Below are 19,960 nucleotides of genomic sequence, written 5' to 3'. Positions count from 1 at the left end.
TTCTAACCTCCTACACCGTGTGAGAGAATAAATTTCCCATAACACTCCACCACTTGGCTCCGCAAAATTCATGCTCTTCTTATGTGCATGATATATTCATCCCATCCCAGCATCTCTAAATGTCTTAACCCATTGAGCATCAACTCTAAGTGCAAAAATCTCATCTTCTGAATTATCTAAAACAAGTATGGATGAGACTCTGGGCATTTTCCATCCTGGGGCAAAATTCCTCTCCATCTGTAGGCTTTTGAAACCTAGGATACAAATTATCTCCTCTAAAAGTACAATGGTGGGACAGGCATAAGGTAGATATTCCCATTCCAAAAGAGAAGAAAGAAGGGGTCATGGTACCAAGTGAGTCCAAAACCCAGCAGGGTGTATCTCATTAAGTCTCAAGGCTTTAAAATAGTCCTCTATTCTTCAGCACATCTGGACAATGGTTCCGCCCTCCAGACTCTGGGCATTGCCACTGCTTTCTAGATTCTGAGCAGAGGCCCCTAGGCCCTGGGCTTCAGCCCTACTCTCCAGGCCCACTGGGAAGGCAATGCATCTCCTAGGCTCCGGGTAGCCTCATTATCCGGGTCCATCGGAGCAGTGACCCCACATCCTCTGCCCTGGGTACCCAGTTCTCTCTGGCCCACCGGTTCGCTGGCTCTACCCCTCCTTAACATAACAGAAGAAAAGCTTATTTCCACACAGGATCACGTTCATAGGTACAGGGGTTAGAGCTTCAACATCTTTTCAGAGGACGCAATTCAATCAATAGCAGTGCATGTATTAGTTGTACTATTTAACTAATGCATTAATTTATAACTGACTACTGCAACTAATGGTCAAATATTATGTGCACATTATTGGAAAATAGATGTTGATAAGTTATTGTACTGAAATGTTAATACCATTAACTTCACAGTGAAACTGCACTTTTGTTTCTTCTCCAGCATCATTTCACCTGTGTGAGTAGCAGCTACTGCCATATACAGGAGATCTTCCTTGAGCTGACAAGGTGAAATCCAGTTCTATCCATGTTTTTGATCATTCTTTTTGTCGTTATTTACTAAGTAAAAGTCTTAAAGTACGGAGTCTTGTTCATACATTCTTTAATCGAAGAATTAAATATAGTGTCACCACTAACTCATTTGACCAATTTCTCATTATGAATTTGCATCATTTTCTGGTTATTATGTGCCTTCAAGCGTTACATAAATAATTTCCAATAGGGCAGAGCTTCAGGAACTTTAATGCAGTACCAAACATCACTTATAATATTTTTTAATTCCTTAGGCGGGCAGAAATTTTTGTACTATCACTGAAAAGCAATCTGGCGATTCACTTTACTGCATCTACAAAGAAGTCAGTCTCACGCTGTGGTTAAAAAAATAAAAAATAAATAAAATGCACAAAATGAGAAGTATTTCCATGAGTAATTTCACACATGCTGCTAAGTACTGCAGAGTATTGCCAAGACTAGCCTTTAATCTCGATGGGAAGCCATAACAGCTGTAAACTCTTATTTGCTGTCAAATGCATTTTGCAGGGTTATTAGAAAAGATAGGAGGCAAGAAACCCTTCCAAGTTACCTTACTTTATTTTTGACCTGCTTTTATTATCATTACCACCTTCTATTTGTTGACAGCTCAAAGTGTGCATATTTTACCAGTCCCAGGCAAAATTATGAAGCAGAATTCATGAGGCTTTGGTGTTTTTTTCCATTTCTGCTTTCTGGGCTGTCCCCTACACTCCCTCCCAACACGTTTCTCACCTCCTGGATGGGTTCTCCGCCCCTATTCTCTGTCCAAAGCTCTTATTATTAATTTTCACAATATATTCTCAGTGAAATGGAGACCATCGTGGTCCACTCACCAATGGTCATGGATGATCATGTTATATCTCCCAGGTAAGAATCTCACATGATAAAATAGGCCTGAAGGAGTGAAGCTAAGATGCTGCTGGAAATCGCACTTAGTGCAGTTGGCCTTTAGTCCCATCCTTGCCCCATCTCCGAGAATGGGAACATACTTGTAGATCTTTAGCAGGCTCTGTATTTGCTTCAGCTTTTCTTCCTACAACCCGCCTGGGTTGTACAGTTAACATGTTCAGCAGCTAACAGAAAAGTTTGAGGTTCGAGTCTACCCAGACGTGCCTCGAAGACAGGCCTGGCGATATAATTCTGAAAAATTAGCCATTGAAAACCCTATGGAGCACAGTTCTACCTGTGACACACATGGGGTTACCATGAGTCAGAGTCAACTCAACAGCAACTGTTAACTAGTCTTTCCCCCACCCTGATGACTAATTGACTACCCATTATAAATTCCTACAGTAATTGCCTCCACACTTACTCAATCCATCACTCTTTTATTCCTGGAATTAGAGTTCACCATTTGCTACCATAGACATCCCCACCTCACCCATTTCATTCAGTCATGTAGGCTCATGGATATCCTACAGAATATATTCTAATACAGTTGGGAAGAAAGAAAAAAAGCACGTTAACTTTTCAGAAAACCTGGGTTCAAGCGTCAGTTCAACCATACGATATCTGTGTGTCCTTGGGAGAACGGAACGTAACCTCTTGGGCCTTCAGTGTCTTCATGTGCAGGTGAGAATGAAGCTATCCCTACCTCAGTGGGTTCATGAGGTTCACAGGAGCAGATGTAAGTGACAGAAGCTCGTAAATTGTAAAATGCCCTACAAATATAAGTTTTGTGTTAGAGGTGGCCAGATACAATGGAGTAAATCTAGAATTCAAAGAGAGCAAGAGTTAGACTTAAAATCTTCCTCTGCATTTCCTTACTCTGTGATCTCTGTGGTTTTAACTTTCCTAAGCCTCTGTTTCTTTATCCATAAAATGGAAATAATAACATTCAGGGTTGTTGGGAAGATTAATTGAAACAATGTAAACAAACGGCCTGGCTAGCATGTTGTTGTTGTTGTTAGGTGCCATCAAGTGGGTTTCGACTCATAGTGAACCCATTCACAACAGAACGAAAATCTGCCCTGTCCTGAGCCATCCTCACAATCATTGTTGTTTGAGCCCGTTGTTGCACCCACTTTGTCAATCCATCTCATTGAGGGTCTTCCTCTTTTTTTTGCTGATCCTCTACTTTACCAAGCATGATGTCCTTCTCCAGGGAATGGTCCTTCGTGATAACATGACCAAAGTACATGAGATGAAGTCTCGCCATCCTTGCTTCTAAGGAGCATTCTGGATGTACTTCTTCCAAGACAGATTGTTCTTCTGGCAGTCCATGGTATATTCAATATTCTTTGCCAACACCGTAATTTAAAGGCATCAATTCTACTTCGTTCTTCATTGTTCATTGTCCAGCTTTCCCATGCATATGAGGGAATTGAAAATACTATGACTTGAGTCAGGTGCATCTTAGTCCTCAAAGTGACATCTTTGCTTTTGAACACTTGAAAGAGGTCTTCTGCAGCAGATTTACCTAATGCAGTATGTTGTTTGAGTTCTTGATTGCTGCTTCCATGGGCATTGATTATGGATCCAAGTAAAATGAAATCCTTGATTACTTCCATATTTTTTCCATCTATCATGATGTTGCTTACTGGTCCATTTGTGAGGATTTTTGTTTTCTTTATGTTGAGGTGTAATCCATACTGAAGAGCCCTGGTGGCTCAGTGGTTAAGAGCTCAGCAGCTAACCAAAAGGTCGGCAGTTCTAGTCCACCAGCCACTCCTTGGAAACCCCATGGGGCAGTTCTACTCTGTCCTATAGGGATTTGACAGCAATGGATTTGATATATTTTTATTTGTTTGTTTCATCCATACTGAAGGCTATAGTCTTTGATCTTCATCAGTAAATGCTTCAAGTCCTCTTCACTTTCAGCAAGCAAGGTTGTGTCATCTGCATATCGCAAGTTGTTAATGTGTCTTCCACCAATCCAGATGCCCCTTTCATCTGCATATAGTCCAGATTCTCGGATTATTGGCTCAGCATACAGATCGAATAAGTATGGTGCAAGGATATAACCCTGATGCACACCTTTCCTGATTTTAAACCATGCAGCATTCCCTTGTTCTGTTCCAAGGACTGCCTCTTGGTTTATGTACAGGTTCCTCATGAGTATAATTAACTGTTCTTGTATTCCTATTCTTCGCAATATTATCCACAATTTCTTGTGATCTACACAGTTGAATACCTTTGCATAGTCCGTAAAACACGGGTAAACCTCTTTCTGGTATTCTCTGCTTTCAGCCAAGTTCCATCTGACAACAGCAATGATATCCCTCGTTCCATGTCCTCTTTTGAATTCAACTTGAATTTCTTGCATTTCCCTGTTGATGTACTGCTGCAACCATTTTTGTTTTTTTTTTGTCATAAAAGAAAATTAATTATCAGAAAACAAATATTACAACAAATTACTGTATTTTCTTTTTAGATACTCTTTCATCTCTAACATGTTATAATTTAAAACATTTCTTTCTATTCTTTTCTCTTACAAATTCTTCAATAATTTTGTCATAATTAAGTTACCAAACCATATATACTTCCATATATATGATGAAGAACCAATGATATTAAAGGAAAAAGTCCAAGTTGCACTGAAGGCACTGGTGAAAAACAAGTCTCCAGGAATTGACGGAATAGCAATTGAGATGTTTCAACGAACGGATGCAATGCTGGAAGTGCTCACTTGTCTATGCCAAGAAATTTGGAAGACAGCTACCTGGCCAATGGACAGGAAGAGATCCATATCGTGCCCATTCCAAAGAAAAGTGATCCAACAGAATGCAGAAATTATTGAACAATATCATTAATATCACAGGCAAATATAATTTTGCTGAAGATAATTCAAAACCAGTTGCAGTGGTACACTGACAGGGAACTGCCAGAAATTCAAGCTGGATTCAGAAGAGGACATGGAATGAGTAATATCATTGCTGATGTCAGATGGATCTTGACTGAAAGCAGAGACTACCAGAAAGATATTTACCTGTGTTTTCTTGACTATGCAAAGGCATTTGATTGTGTGGATCATAACAAATTATGGATAACATTGTGAAGAATGAGAACTCCAGAACACTTCATTGTGCTTGGAGCCCTGGTGGTGCAGTGGTTAAGCATCCTGCTGCTAACCAAAAGGTAGGCAGTTCGAATCCACCATCAGTTCTCTGGAAACCCTATGGGGCAGTTCTACTCTGTTCTACAGGGTCGCTATGAGTCAGAATCGACTCAACAGCAGTGGGTTTGGGTGTTTGGGTAATTGTGCTCATGTGGAATCTGTACGTAGATCAAGAGGCAGTCATTCAAACAGAACATGGGATACTGTGTGCTTTAAAATCAGAAAAAGTGTGTGCCGTGGTTGTGTTCCTTCACCATAATTATTCAATTTATATGCTGAGCAAATAACCCTAGAAGCCGGACTATATGAAGAAGAACGGGGCATGAAGATTGGAGGAAGACTTATTAACAACCTGTAATATGCAGATGACACAACCTTGCTTGCTAGAAACAAAGAGGACTTGAAACACTTACTGATGAAAGATCAAAGACTACAGCCTTAAGTATGGATTACACCTCAACATAAAGAAAACAAAAATTCTCACAACTGGACTGATAAGCAACATTATGATAAACGGAGAAAAACTGAAGTTGTCAAGGATTTCATTTTACTTGGATCCACAATCAATGCCAATGGAAGCAGCGGTCAAGACACAAAATGATGTATTGCATTGGGCTTGTCTGCTGCAAAAGATCTCTTTAAAGTGTTTAAAAGCAAAGGTGTCACTTTACCGACTTGCAACAGTTTTTGAATTATCTTCAGCAAACTTATTTGCGTGTGATATTAATGATTTTGTGCAATAATTTCTGCATTCTATTGGATTACCTTTCTTTGGAATGAGCACAAATATAGATCTTTTCTGGTAGGTAGGCCAGTTAGCTGTCTTCCAAATTTCTTGGCATAGACGAGTAAGCGCTTCCAGCTGTGCATTCGTTTGTTGAAACATCTCAGTTGATATTCCATCAATTCCTGCAGCCTCGTTTTTTGCCAGTGCCTTCAGTGCAGCTTGGACTTCTGCCTTAGTACCATCGTTTTCCTGGTGATATGTTACTTCCTGAAATGGTTAAACGTTGACAAATTCTTTTCGGTACGGTGACTCAATGTATTCCTTCCATCTGCTTTTGATGCTTCTTGCATTGATCAATATTTTGCCTGTAGAATTCTTCAATATTGCAACTCGAGGCTTGAATTATTTCTTTAGTTCTTCCAGCTTGAGAAATGTTGAGCATGTTCTTCCCTTTTAGTTTTCTAACTCCAGGTCTTTGCACATGTCATTATAATACTTTAGTTTGTCTTCTTGAGTCACCCTTTGAGATCTTCTGTTCAGCTCTTTTTACTTCATCATTTCTTCCATTCACTTTAGCTACTCTCCATTCAAGAGCAAGTTTCAGAGTCTCTTCTGACATCCATTTTGGTCTTTTCTTTCTTTCCTGCCTTTTTAATGATGTTTTACTTTATGTATGATATCTTTGATGTCATCCCACAACTCCTCTGGTCTTTGGTCATTAGTGTTTAATGTGTCAAATCTGTTCTTGAGATGATCTCCAAATTCAGGTGGGATATACTCAAGGTCATGTTTTGGCTCTGGTAAACTTGTTCTAATTTTCTTACGTTTGAATTTGAACTTGCTTATGAGCAATGGATGGTCTGTTCTGCAGTCAGTCCCAGGCCTTGTTCTAACTTATAATATTGAGCATCTCCATCGTCTCTTTCCACAGATGTAATTGATTTGATTCCTGTGTATTTCATCTGTCAAGGTCCACCTGTATAGTCACCATTTATGTTGGTGAAAAACGGTATTTGCAATGAATAAGTCTTTGATCTTGCAAAATTCTATCACTTCTATCACCAAGGTCATATTCTCCAACTACCAGTCCTTCTTCTTTGTTTCCAACTTTCTCATTCTAATCACCAGTAATTATCAATGCATCTTGATTGCATGTTTGATCAATTTCAGACTGCAGAAGTTGGTAAAAATCTTCAGTGTCTTCATCTTTGGCCTTAGTGGTTGGCGCATAAATTTGAATAATAGTTGTATTAGCTGGTCTTTCTTGTATGTATATGGAGATTATCCTTTCACTGACAGTTTTGTACTTCAGGATAGATCTTGAAATGTTCTTTTTGATGATGACTGCAATGCCATTCCCCTTCAGTTTGCCATTCCTGGCATAGTAGACCATATGATTGTCTGATTCAAAAGGGCCAATACCAGTCTATTTCAGCTCACTAACGACTAGGATATCAATCTTTCTGCATTCCGTTTCATTTTTGACAACTTCCAATTTTCCATAGATTCATACTTCGTATATTCTATGTTCTCATTACTAATGGATGTTTGCAGCTGTTTCTTCTCGTTTTGAGTCATGCCACATAAGCAAATGAAGGTCCCGAAAACTTTACTCCATTCACATAATTGAGGTTGACTCTACTTTGAGGAGTTAGCTCTTCTCCAATTGTTTTTTAAGTGACTTCCAACCTGAGGGGCTCATCTTCTGGCACTATATCAGACAATGTTCTGCTCCTATTCATAAGGTTGTCATTGGCCAATGATTTTTCAGAAGTAGACTTCCAGGTGTGTCTTCCTTGCCTGTGTTTGTCTGGAAGCTCTGCTGAAACCTGTCCACCACGAGTGACTCTGCTGGTATTTGAAATACCGGTGGCATAGCTTCCAGCAACACAGCAACATGTAAGCCACCACGGTACGACAAACTGACAGATAAGTAGTGGCTAGCAAAGCGTCCTAATAATGTCTCTTCCTTTGTCTAATTTCCCAGCTCAAATGTCTTCCATTTTGGGATGATATTATTATCATTGTTGTTAGTTCATTATTTAGGTTTCCCAGCTCTCGAGAGAGAACCACTTATACCTTAGTGGTTAAGAGTGGGTTTTGGAGCCAGATTGCCTGGTCTTAAATCCTGGCTCTGCTACTTGCCAACTCTGTGATCTTGAGCATGTCACTTCTCTGGTCTTCTATTGTCATTATTTTATCTCTAATAGGAACTACTTAGGTTGACTAACCATCCCAGTTTTCCCAGGACAGAGGAGGTTACTGGTATACAGGACATTTGGTGCTAAAACCAGGAATGTTCCAGGCAAACTGGGATGAGCTGGTCACTCTATACCTACCTCAAAGGATTGTAATGAAGATGAAGGGAATTATGTAGATAAAATGCTTAGAACAGCGCCAGCAGTGAGTATTACAGAAGTCTTAGTTATCACTGGAGTCCCTGTGTGGTGCAATAGGTTACTCAGCTGCTAACTGAAAAGTTGGAGATTTGAGTCCACCCAGAGGTGCCTCAGAAGAAATGCCTGGTAATCTACTTATGAAAAATCAGCCACTGAAAACCCCATGGAGCACAGTTCTACTCTGACGTACATGAACCACCATGAGTAGGAGTCTACTCGATGGCAACTGGCCTGACTGTCTAGTTATCATTATTATCTATCAGGAAGCATTCTTTCAGTCCAAAGGTTGAATACTGGGATTTAAGGGCATAGTGACAAACTGTGGTAGATACTCTAGAATAGAAAGATCTTCTCAGAACCATTTATTCAACCCCAGGTACAGCTGTTTACCCAGGCCCTACTGCTGACAATGTTCTCAATTGTCCTCAGCTTCACTGAGTCATAGGCAGAGTGGAGCCAATTCATCTATTGTCCTTGTGACTGTCCTTCGGTTGCATTGAGCCTGCAGCTTGAAGGGAGGATGGAGAAGAAAAGAAAACGTGATTGTTTAAGGCTTCTTGTTGGATCTGGCCAGGCTCTAGAGGGTGAGGGGAGGAAGAGCCAGGGTTGAGTTTCAACTCGCAGGCTTCCTTCTCCTGCCTCTGAAACTCAGGCTCCAGTGGGAGCCGCAGAGTGTTTTTCTGATGCTGTTCATTGAACATTATGGAGGGGCCTGAAATTTTAATTCTGCACTTCTCCCTGAGTCCAGAATCAACCTACCTAGGTTCTAGACCTGCCTCTGTCACTGCTAACTGGCGACCTTCTTTCTTCTTTAATCTCTGTTTTTTTGTCTGAGAAATAAGGATAATAATAACAGGACCAACACCATACAGTGTTGTGAGAATTAAATGCAATAATCCATGTAATAAACTTTTCTCAGAACCTGTCACAGGCTAAACTCTCAGTAGTTAAGGCCGCAGGGGCGGGGGAGTGGGGAATGGGAGGAAATGGAAGCTCTAAGATGTTGTTCATTCCTATGCCTGTGTTTCCAAATGCTACAATCTTCTTTTTAGGTCAGTAAACTTACCCATAAAATGTACTCACTCACTTTTAACAGTGCCCTGAAATTAGAATGCTGAAATTATGGCTAAATCATTTTCTAGGCCTAATGTTGGTTGAAATGGAGATCACGTGTGGTTTCACTTTCTTGTTAAGAGTTTGTTTGCTTATTTTTAATAACCAATAAGAATTTAAAACCTGAGCTTCCAAAAACTGGTTCCAGAAATTAGGTTTTAGTGTGTCCTCAATTCTCCCAGAAGAATGCCAGAAATCAGCGTCAAACAATAAAGTTATATCTTGCATGTTTAATAGTTTACTTGTTTACCAAAATCACTCTTTTCATACTGATCAAATTTTCAATGCCCCCTCTTACCAACATTTCAGGAGCAGTTTTAACTGTTGTAAGGAAAGCAGAACTATGCCTTAATTTCTGGCTCTATTTTCCCTACCTTAGTGCTCTTCTGAGTTTGACTCTGGCAGTCCCTGGTCTTTTTCTGTGCAGAGTATCTTATGCTTAGAAGCACGACACAAGGCAAAGCTTTTGCTTTTAACGATGCCGGGGCTGGCAGAATGCCCTGTGCCACTCCCTCGCTCATCTCCTTTGTGCATAATAACAGGACCAACTGAGGGTCTCTATTAAAGCTTTAGAGACCAAATCATACTACCAAAAGCAGCCTTCTGCACTCACTCTTTTACACAATCCTGTTCCTCTATAACAGACCTTCAGGTCATATCTGTGAGGTGATTCACAAAGGGAAAGAATCTTCTGTCCTCATGATGTACAGTCTCCCCAGAGTCCTTTGATGCTCACTGTTAGTGCACTGTTTCAGCATATATAGCCTGAGTAGAAAAACTAAAAGAAATTATATATTATGACTTTGCCAAATTGTACCCTATGAATAAAGGAGTTCAAAATATATTTTTAAAGATAATTTTAATAATCATTTCCATTTCTACTAAGTCTCTGAATTTCCTCTAGCCCTACATATGTTCATTTTTCTGCTTGAAGGTCACTGATTGCTCATCTCTGAATTTTATGGTACCTCAGTTTTAAAATCTGGATCCATTCATCCAACTATACACCTAAAATTTGTGGGTGTTACCCTATGCAAATTCAACCTCATTTTTTAAAAAATGTGCTCCAAAGCAGTTAATTAAGAACCTCTTGGTGGTGGGGCTTGGATATGGTTATTTTCCAAAACTCTTCAGATGATTCTAATGAGCAACCAGGGTTTAGAACAATTACCCTATAATATGGAAAATCAAGAATCGTTTGAGTGTAGGGTTTGGGCACGCCTGTAATGTCTGGAAACATCTGGGTCTCTTAGCACTGAACGCCCACCCTCAACCTATAATAGCGTGTTATGTTGTCGTTCTTCCTTGTTAGGTGCTGTTGAGTCGATTCCGACCCACAGCGGCCCTATCCAAACCCCCATAATGCCATCCGCTCCACCTTTCCCCAACTAGGTCTTCTAGTACTTTTATCCGCAAAATGAGTTTGTCAAGAGTATTTATGAAGTAGCAGTGGCCCCAGGGTCTCTTTTCCTTCCATTCTCCCCCAAAAAGGACATTTGCCTTTTTTTAAGATATAAAAATGCACAAAAAGAGTTTAGCTTACTCTGTCCTTTTAATCAGGGAGTAAAACTATTATTTTAATTGCAGTATAATGAATTTGAATCTCTCCTTTTCTTGCCTTGCTCCCCTTCCTTGTCGGTCACAGAAGTACTTCTCCACCACATACTTAGAACTAAGCAGAGAAGAATGAACATATCCAGGGCAGACCACAAAAACATGATTGGCAGCTTCCTGGGCCAATCCAGAAACCGGAAGCGTGGATTGCTCTAGAAATGACAGAATAGCGTGTATCTCTTCCTTCTGTCATGCATTTTGTACCCTACTAGCTGGATATTCTTCTGAAAAATGACATTGAATATCGTATGCCCTTCATTAGAATTTTCCAGTGGCCCTGTTGGTTGCAGATAAAATGAAGACTCCCCAGTCCCCTGCTTAATGACCATCTTCCTCAGCCCCACAGCTGCTTATTTCTGACCTCATTTTCCACTATTTATCTGCACTACTCCTTGCTGTTCCCAAGGTGAGTTGTTCCCTTTCCAGTCCCCTCCCTTTCCTTTGCCTTTTCCCTGGAACACTCTCTACCCCATCCAACCAAACCTTACCTTCTTTCTAGCCTTGGCATCCCTGACCATCCCGGTATGACATGGCCTTTCCCTTTCCTGAGAGTGTGCAACTGTGCTCCTACTAGAACGAGCATGGGCTTCAGACACAGACAGGTTTACTTTACAATTCCTGTGACCTTCAGCAAGTTCCTTCGTTTATCATCTGAAAAAAAAAGAGGGAATGATACTAATACTCCTGGGGGAGGATTGCTGTTAGAATTATATGAGCTCACACGTGAATGCACTTAGAGGATCAATACATATTTCCCTTCCCTTTATCACTCAAATAGCATTGCTCTCTTTTGTGGGTTTTTGAGAGCACATCTTGCTGTCTCTACAACAGCATAGGGTCTTTGAAAGCAAGGGCATTTTCTTGCACTCATTTGAATATTCTCTAACACCAGGAAGAGTGCCTTACACACAGAAAATCCTCCATAAATATTTTTGATGGCTGAATAAATAAATAAAGGAATTTTCTGACCTTCTGTTGGATTAAAGAGGGAGGAGGGAGATGTAAAAGCAAGAGTCAGCCTACTTAAAATACACTGCCCTGGCAAAATGTTATAATGATTAGCATTAATGATAATTATGGGAAATGCATTAAGGAGAGTATCCAGGCATGTCCTACCCCATTTAAGCTTCCTGAGCATGGACATGAGGATTTTAAATTTACAAAGAAATCGTTGAGCTTGTGTTCCATGCAACAGCAAAATGTACCCAGGATCACACAAAAATTAGTGCACTGACATTTGTATGTTCTCACACTTGCAATGTAAAGAATAGAATAGGCTCTTGTAGTTTCTTTTCTAAAAAATTCCCTTTAATAAACTGCCCACTGCTGTGTAGTCCAGATGGCTGCTTGGTATCTAAATGTAAAAGAATGCTTCACATGTCATGAAAATAGGGAGGAAGCACACAAAAAGGGAGGCTTTATGGACAGTCCGGGCAGGAATAGTGTCTCTTTCACAACAGTGACCAAAAAAAAAAAAAAAAAAAAACCTTCGGTATATAGAAAGGTTATTGCTTCATTATGAGGTGAACTGTTTGACAAAGAGATGATGCCAGAGAGTTTCTATTCCTTAGGAGGAGATATCTCTGCCCTCCCCCAAGAGGGAAAGGAAAGAGAGCTAGATGCAATGCTTTTGAGTGTTTACTGCTAATGCTGCTAAAAAGCACCCAGAGTCTTATTAGATGACACAAGAACAGATTCAGTTTTATATTGCAGGGTAAGAATGAGCCAATTTTTGATGTTTAAGATCCGTCAAGACTTGCAGGTAAATTGAAACTGTTGACAGATGACCTTGAAACAAAGCTATGTAATATGATACTTCTCTACCACCAGAAAGAAAAGACATTTTTGACAGCTGAAAAATGGTGACCAGATCTTGAAGTATTGTCATTTTTTTTTCCTCTTCGAAGAATTTTCAATATGAGACTTAGGACAGAGGTCACGTCTTTGCTAGGCTCTTCAAGAGCTTAAAGTAACTTCAAGATCTCGCAGATAAACAATGACATCTTATCAATAAGTTTTTAAGAAAAAATAAGTGATATGATTTAGTAAGAATTCAATTTAGATCACAGTTTAACAAATGTCTCACAATTTCACAAGGAAAGCTATTTATTCGGTTGGACCTTCATTGCCGTATCTAATATCTACGAAAAAAATATAAGCTAACATAAAAACTTGGCTGATGTAAATGCATGATGATAGTATCATAGTTATTTCCCCAGCTAATACTCTTTTGGATAATAAGTATGACCAGAATGAAACAATTATTAGCGCGTTCAGGACTTCTTTATTTAAATTATTTTTCCCAGTCTCATTAAAAAAAAGAAAGAAAAACCACCAAAAAACCAAACCCGTTGTGGTCGAGTTGATTCTGACTCACAGGGACCCTATAGGACAGAGTAGAACTGCCCCATAGGGTTTCCAAGGAGCGGCTGGTGTATTCAAACTGCCAACCCTTTGGTTAGCAGCCAAACGCTTAACCACTGTGTCACCAGGTCTCATAAAGCAAATTTAAAAGGAGGAAAGTCAATTTTCATATTAGTGATTGATATTATAATCAGCGGAGCCCTTGTGACGCAGTAGTTAAGAGCTCGGCTGCTAACCAAAAGGTTGGCAGTTCGAATCCACCAGCTGCTCTTTGGAAACCCTATGGTCCTATAGGGTCACTATGAGTTCAAGTCAACTTGACGGCAATGAGTTTGGTTTTATTATAACCAATGGATAATCAATAACATACAATTTTGTTAAATAGGCAAGATTTATAACAGGAAAAAAAATTGTAAAGAAATGAAAGAATGAAATTCTAGAACCTATTCCTCTCACCAAAATATAAAACATTTACCAAAAATCAAGTGATGACCAGTACTGTTATTGTTTTATCCTCATCACCAAATACGACCATTAATGCTAAAGGTAATTTCTGATTTCTTTATAACCTAAATCTGATTATGAAACATAAACAAATAGAAGTATGTTACAGTTAGTTATTTTACTATCATACTGGAAAAAAGCTTTCACTGACAGCATTTCTGAGATGGATATCCTTTTCATAGTGTTAAGTTATGCTTCTAAACTTTTGCCTCATAATGTGCAAGCATAACAGATTTAGTGAAAAGACAGCAATACAAAATGGGAATTCATGTCTTAATATATGCTCTTTTTCGTATTTTTCTTTAATTACATACCCATCATTTTGAGGTCGTGTTGTTTCCTTAATCAATAAAAGTGTAGGTGGAAAAATTTTCAAAAAATGATAAACCCAGAGCTGATGAAAATGTATTAGTCTTGTTTCACCTTAATTATCTTAAATCAACACTTTTGTCTAGAAGTTTTTGTTTCTCCCAACACCCCCATCCCCTCCCCTTTTAATCTCCCAGGTTGCTTCCACACTGTAAAAGAAGTGAATATTGTTATGACAACTGAGAGGAAACTTTGCCACCAGGCGTTATTCAAAATACAATGAAATACTTACTGTTGGGCTTTCTAGTGTTGGCTGAGATTATAAAAATGTGCTTTGTACCTCCCACCTCAACCTAGATCAAAGTATTTTGGACTACTTTGTCTGCTTATCTGGAAAAAAAAGTTTGCTTTTAATCTTTGTGTGGGTTTAGTTGAATGTATTTTAGTTATAGCAATGGTACATTGAGGGAAAGAATGTTTAAAGCAATAAAACCTAACTACTTTACATGGATAGGGAAGGATGGGAAAATTCAATGGTAAAAGCATGCATCCTCTGTTAGAGGATACACAGTTGCAAAAACATATGCCGAGTTAAAAAAATGGACAAGGCTAGACTATAGTGTCTAGGTTTGCACTCTTGGGTGATAAAGCGATAAAGCAAAGCAGATAGGCGATAAATATAAAGATCAAGGTTTGATGTTACTAGTTGCCATTGACAACCCCATGTGTGCAGAGAAGACTGCTCCATAGGGTTTTCATGGGTCTCACCTTTCGGAAGCAGATCACCAGGCCTGTCTTCTGAGGCTCCTCTGGGTGGGTTCAAACCACCAACCTTTCAGCTAGTAGTCAAAGGCTTAACTGCTTACACCACCCAGGGACTTCAAAGATTAAGGCAGTGGTTGCTTTGGGGGGAAAGGAATGGCTGTGGTGAGACAGTTCACATGGAGGGGCTTCTGGGGTGACCTGGGAGATGGTCACATGGGTGTTTGCCCTGTAATAATTCACTAAGCTACACATTTGTCTAGCTTTTTGTATCTGCAGTTCATTTTACAATAAATAGCTTAAAAAATTTAAAGGCTATGCATCTTCAGATTATGAGCATAACTCTGTAACTATTTACAGCCTGGAGGAGGTTTCTTGGATTTTAAGCAACGCCTCTGCCTTTGTGTGTCCTCAGTATTGTACAGAGAGGGTTAGAGAGCCAAGAGAAATATCAAGAGGAAGAAGAGAAGGATAAAAAAATTATTTTAGAGTAAAATTTTTATTTAGAATCGCCTTTAAATTATTGTTAAATCATTAGATATGATGATCCTATTTTCTCCAGAGAGATAGATGCTGAAGTATTTATAAATGAAATGACATAATATCTGAAATTTACTTCAAAGTAATCCAGTGGGGATAGGATGTCAGAAAGTGGGCATTATAGGCAAAACCAGAGTGTCTGTATGTTGGCAATTGTTGAAGCTGTATGATGGGTACACAGGGGTTTGTTAGCCAATGCTCTCTACTTTTGTGTATGTTTGAACACTTCTATAATAGAGTTTTAAAGATAAAATAAATTCTAAAATATGCAGTGAGAATATACATATATTAAATTGCTTTGGAAGACTGTAGTCTTTACGGGGTGTGTGACATTCCAATCAATTTTATATCCCTGAATATAGCTATTGGTAAAAGTTATAGTAGAAAAATCTTAGAGATTAGTCTTTTATTTAGGACTAGTTCGATTACAAACTAGTGGCTTAAAATAATTACAATCAAATGGGTCTACAGCTGAAATAAAACGAATCTAGGTAGATGAGCAGTTTGGGATGTTTGCTGCTCTTGGCATTCACTCAGAGAATCTCTGCGTTATAGCTAACCCACTATTTGGAGAGGAAGAGAGACGTGGGCAAAATAGGCTGGCTGTACAATCAAAATGGAGTACTCAGTTAATTCCTAGATAATTCAGACCCCACCAAACCAAACCAAATCCACTGCTATCGAGTCAATTCCGACTCATAGTGACCCTATAGGACAGAGTAGAACTGCGCCATAGGGTTTCCCAGGCTGTAAATCCTTACGGAAGCAGGCTGTCATATCTTTCTCCCACGGAGAGGCTGGTGAGTTCAAACCGCCGACCTTTCGGTTAGCAGTTTAAAGCTTTAACCACTGCACCACTAGGGCTCTTTAGATCATTCGAAGATGGGAGGGGCGGGGGTGGGGGACAGGAATGCTAGAAGACAATGATTTTTTCTAAAAAAGCATTGCAATTTTTCCATTTTTCTGCTCAAGATGTTACACCTGTTCTATGGAAAGTGAAGTCGTTTGTTTCCCCTACTGCTTCACTGACAAATGACAGTGACTCCACATTTGTCATTTATTTTACGTAAAATGTTAAGCTATATATAAATGTGCTGCAACTCACAATCTGATATCCTTTCTGTTAAAATTTTGTTTATTCTTGAGCTAACATCTCCTCAATGTAAGAAAAAGATCTTTTCCCGGATCAAAATACTGTCCATAACCAGCTTCCTTAACTGCTTTCCTAATTACTGCCACTTCTCCGCAGATCATGTCCTCTGGAAGGCAGGAAAACAGTTCAGAACACTGATTCCAAACAGAAACCTTTTCAGAAGAAAGCGTTCTCTTCATGGAGCATTCTTCCCAGACATACAAGACACATAAGGAAGTCTCAGAAAACGTTTTAAAAAGCTTTTCATTGGGAAATAATTTCAAACTTAAAGAAGTTTCAAAAATAAGATTATAGAGTATATCCATATTCACCAGTTGTTAATATTTGGCATTATTTGCTTTATCATTTGCATGTTCTCTCCGCATTTATCTATCTACCTCTATGTATGTATGTATGTATCTATTATCTCTGTATATCTTTATCTATCATCTGTGGATATACACTGTGCGATATATATACATATACTTAGCATGTCTATCTCAGTATATGTATATATACATACTATCTAAGTATATGTGTATATATATATTATTTTCCTGAGCCATTTGAGTGTAGGATTTATACATCATGCTCCTAATACTTTAGTGTCTATTCAATAATATTAGAGATGTTGTTTTATATAAATAACCACAATATAGTTTTCAATTTCAGTAAACATAATATTGAAATAATACTTTTATCTAACACACCAGTTTTGTCCAATAACACAGCAACATCTTTATAGCACTTTTTTCCCTCCAATATGGGATCTGATGTAGGATTGAAGATAGCACTTAGTTGTCAGTTCTGTTTAATCTTCTTTTATTTGGAACATTTCCATGATCTTTCTTTGTCCTTCATAATATTGATATTTGTGAAGCATAAATATTCCTCATTTGGAATTGTTTGATGCTTCCTTATGATTTAATTCAGGTTATACACTACTGGCCATAATACTACAGAAACGATGTTGTGTCCTCCTCAGGGGATCATATCTGGAAGCAGGTGACGTCCATTTGACCTTCATTGGTGGTGTTATCAATGTTGATCAATGTTCAAGGTGTTCTCCTATTTGTTCACTGTATAGTTACTACTTTTTCCTCTTGTAACTAAGAAGCAATCTGTGGGGATTGCTTGAAGACCATGCAAACATCCTGCACCCTATAAAATTTCCCTAATATTTATCATGCATTGATAACTCTTGCCTGAACCAGTCTTTGCAAATTGAAGATTATCCAACTCCAGCCCTTCTTCCATATTTACCAATCGACATTCGAAATTCAACATTCTACTGTAAGCAAAAGCCTTCCTTTCTCCTCCATTTATTCATTATTGGTATGAACACATGGAATCTTATTTTATAATAGATTTCTAATTCATTACTGTACTTAATTATTTTAGCACTCAGATTATCCCAGATTTGGCCAACATCAGCCCCTTCAAACTGGCTTTGGGTTTGTTTTTGTTTTTCTTTTAACATTCCCTTTGCTTCTGGCACAACAAAATGTCCCAGGCTCATCTTTTACTTACTCAGCTCCAGCCTTGTAATAAGCCATTTCCCTGAGAAGCTCTGGTTCCTTTTAGTGAGAAATACTAGACACCAAAACAGGCATGTTAAGTGTGTTCATTGCTACTGTGGTGCCTTTATTTGTAGTTGCTTTCAGTGGCTAGAGCTAGGAAATACATGCATGTATATAGACATAATCATGCACACATACGTGTACGTATATGCATATACAGGTGAATTTATATATGCCTATGCACAGTCATACACGTATTTTAGAAATTATGAATTCACACTGATGCCTCTAATTCCAGCTCATCCTCACAGGGTTCTTTCTTGTCTTTCTCAGTTGTATAATTGAGGGTGCTTTCTTTCATAGTGAGAACTCTAGGTCCTAACAACAATACGTTTACTCATTTGCTTAATCTTACTGCGCATTTAAAAGGTTTCTAAATTGCTTTGCCCTTACATCTTAGATAGATAGATAGATAAAGCTTCTTAGATAAATCTACTAAACAGAGTTCAGAATTTGTTTTCAATACTCCTTTCACCCCATCCCTCCACCAAGACTGAGGGTATATAGTCAAATACTATATTTATAAATTACTTGGATTAGTTTTCCTCACCCCTCCTGCAGTGTAGTTATGGTATATACTTGAAATATAATTGTGTTTATTTCTTGCAATTTGTTTTCATTTCATTTTTTCCTCCTTCCCATCCTGGTTAATTTTAATTTTTAAATTTTGATTGTGGTAAAATATATATAATAAAAACTTGCCATTTTAATTATTTTTAAGTGTACCATTTGGTGACATTAATTACTTTGACCTTGTTGTGCAATCATTATTATTATCTGTTTCCAAAAGTTTCTCATCTCCCCAAACAGAAACTCAGTACCCCTTAAGCAACAGCTCGCTGTTCTCTCCTCCCTCCAGCCTCTCCCTGGTCACCGCTGATAAACTTTTGTTTCTAAGCATTTGTTTATTCTAGATATTTCATGTAAGTGGGATCACACAATATTTGGTCTTTTGTGTCTAACTTATTTCACTTAATATAATGCTTTTAAGATTCATCTATTTTGTAGTGTGTATCATACCTTAATTTCTTTTTATGGTTAAGTAATATTCTTTTGTGTAGATATGCTACATTTTGTTTATCCATTCATCTGTTGGTGGACACTTGAGTTGTTTCCATCTTTTGGCTAATGCGAGTAGTACTGCAATGAGCAAGTATCTGTTTGCATTCCTGTTTTCAATTCTTTTGAGTATATACCTAGGTGTCTCAGTTATCTAGGGCTGCTATAACAGAAATATCACAAGTGGATAGCTTTAACAAACAGAAATTTATTCTTTCACAGTCTAGTAGGCTAAAAGTCCTAATTTAGGGCATCAGCTCCAGGGGAAAGCTTTCTCTGTCTGTTGGCTCTGAGGAAAGGTCCTTGTGATCAATCCCTGGTCTAGGAGCTTCTCTGCACAGGAACCCCAGGTCCAAATGATGTGCTCTGGTCCCCATGCTGCTTTCTTGGTGATATGAGGTCCCCTGTCTCTCTGCTTGCTTCTCTCTTTTACCTCTTGTAAGATAAAAGATGGTACAGGGAAACTCCCGTTACATTGGATCAGGGATGTGATCTGAGTAAGGGTGTTACATCCCACACTAATTCTCTTTAACACAACCTAATCTTGCCTCATTAACCACAGGTAGAGATTAGGATTTACAACACATAGGAAAATTACATCAATCACAAAATGGAGGACAACCACACAATACTGGGAATCATGGCCTAACAAGGTGACACATATTTTTTGGGCACACAATTCAATCCATGACACTAGGAGTGGAATTGTTGCTGGGTCATATGATAATTCTATGTGTAACTTATACAGGAACTGCCAAACTGTTTTCCAC

This window comes from Trichechus manatus, unplaced genomic scaffold (genome assembly GCF_000243295.1).
Source record: "Trichechus manatus latirostris isolate Lorelei unplaced genomic scaffold, TriManLat1.0 scaffold00047, whole genome shotgun sequence".
Lineage (NCBI taxonomy): Eukaryota > Metazoa > Chordata > Mammalia > Sirenia > Trichechidae > Trichechus > Trichechus manatus.
The sequence above is the reverse complement of the archived record's forward strand: the minus strand, read 5'-3'. Positions refer to the sequence as shown.